This window comes from Anguilla rostrata, chromosome 15 (assembly GCF_018555375.3).
Source record: "Anguilla rostrata isolate EN2019 chromosome 15, ASM1855537v3, whole genome shotgun sequence".
Classification (NCBI taxonomy): domain Eukaryota; kingdom Metazoa; phylum Chordata; class Actinopteri; order Anguilliformes; family Anguillidae; genus Anguilla; species Anguilla rostrata.
In genome coordinates this window covers 13,119,459-13,121,495 of record NC_057947.1, presented here as the reverse complement: position 1 = coordinate 13,121,495, position 2,037 = coordinate 13,119,459, and positions in this window count along the sequence as shown.

The window sequence follows — 2,037 nt, the reverse complement described above, 5'->3', positions numbered from 1 at the left end:
TATTAAATGTATTAATATACAATAACAAAATTGTAATATTGGCCAATTCATTGATACAATACATTAAAACCCACATTTAAAACTACTGAAGTAAAGCTTGCGGTCCTGGAGTCCAGCAGCTTGCGGTCTGTCCCTGCTTCAGTCCCTCCACTCTGCCACAAATGCAGCTCTCATCAGCCCACAAATGAAACAATGCCCACCCATTAGATAGCTTTGTATGTAAAAACAGCACCCGCAGGCGGTTCCCCCACTCACAGTGCACATTACCATCGTGGCAAATACCCATGACCGGCTAGCCGCCCACTTCCATTTGCCACTTCAACACATCACCGTTTACCACTTCACATGAGCAGGCAGCGCGCTCTGTACAGTATGTACACAGTTTAGAGTCTGAACATCTGATCAGAATAGGACGTATATACTTTTTATATATATCCTTTTTTCTCTTACAAAAGGTTACAGGCATGCTCATGATTTTCTCTCAGTTCCCATCCAAACCTCAACGATTATGAGCTAAACACAGAAGGGATCCTAGATCAGGTCTCATACAGGCCTGGTAACCACGGATTCAGATGACCAAGCAGCGTACAGCAGCTGGTCTGAATATTGTAGTATGCATGCTAAGGTTAAAAAAGAACTAAGGGTAGCCAAAAGGCTCTATGAAAGGCAAATTGCAGAAGATGCTGAAAGTCATTCTAAGCGTTTCTTTCAATACTGTAGTAGGAAAAGGAAAGTTAAAGAGGAGGTTAAGGGCATTAAAAATAATGACGGAGCACTGCTTTGTAAGAATAAGGATATTGCTGATGCCCTAAATGGCTACTTTGTTGAGAGTTTTACCAGAGAAGAGGTTACCAATAGGGCAGAAGGCACATTCAATACTCAGAATGTCTTGGCAGATATTGAGATAGGGGATATAGAAGTATTAGATAAATTACATAAACTAAAGACAAATAAAGCAGCAGGCCCTGATGGCATATACCCAAGGGTACCAAAGGAGTTAAGTGAGATAATTTTTAAACCACTAGCAAGTATTTTCAGACAGTCTTTAGAAACAGGAGAAATACAGAATGACTGGAAAGAGGGTATTGTAATACCAATATATAAGAAAGGGGACCGTACTGATCCAGGAAACTACAGGCCTGTCAGTTTAACTTGCAGGGAGCAGGGCTTATATTATATACTTAGATTTCCAAAAAGCATTTGATAAGGTACCACATGACAAACTCATTATCAAAATGAGGACAGTAGGAATTACAGGAGGCATTTCAGAGTGGGTTCGGAACTGGTTATGGGATAGAACACGAAGGGTAGTAGTAGGAGGGATCTTATCTGAGCAGGGTATTGTTGGAAGTAGAGTTCCACAGGGATCAGTGCTGGGTCCACTGCTCTTCCTCATTTACATAAATGACCTTGACATTGAAAGTACACTAGTTACATTTGCAGATACAAAACCAGGAGGTTTAGCCAACAGTTTGGAATCTACTAAAGTAGTCCAAGAAGATTTAAACAGAATCCAGAAGTGGGCAGAAACCTGGCAAATGAAATTCAATATGACTAAATGTAAAGTTCTACATGTGGGGAATAAAAACATAGGGCAGGATTACTTTATGGGTGGTACAACATTAGAATGTGCACATGTAGAAAAAGACTTGGGAGTAATAGTTCATCACAGCCCATCAGGGTCTGGTCAATGTGCTGTAGCAGTAAAAAAAAGAAGCCAACAGGATGCTGGGATACATAGCCAGGAGTGTTGAGTATAAATCGAAGGAGATCATGCTCACCCTATACAATACCCTTGTCAGACCACACTTAGAGTATTGTGTGCAGTTCTGGGGACGTACTACAAGAAAGATATAGAGGCGCTGGAAAAGGTCCAAAGACAGGCAACCAGATTGATTCCAGGTATAAAAGATAAGTGTTATGAGGAAAGGCTTGAGATGCTTGGACTTTTCAAGCTTAGTAAAATGAGACTTAGGGGAGATTTGATTGTTAATCCCTTCAATAAATTTAAAAGCCTCAAAGTGAAATACAGGAAAT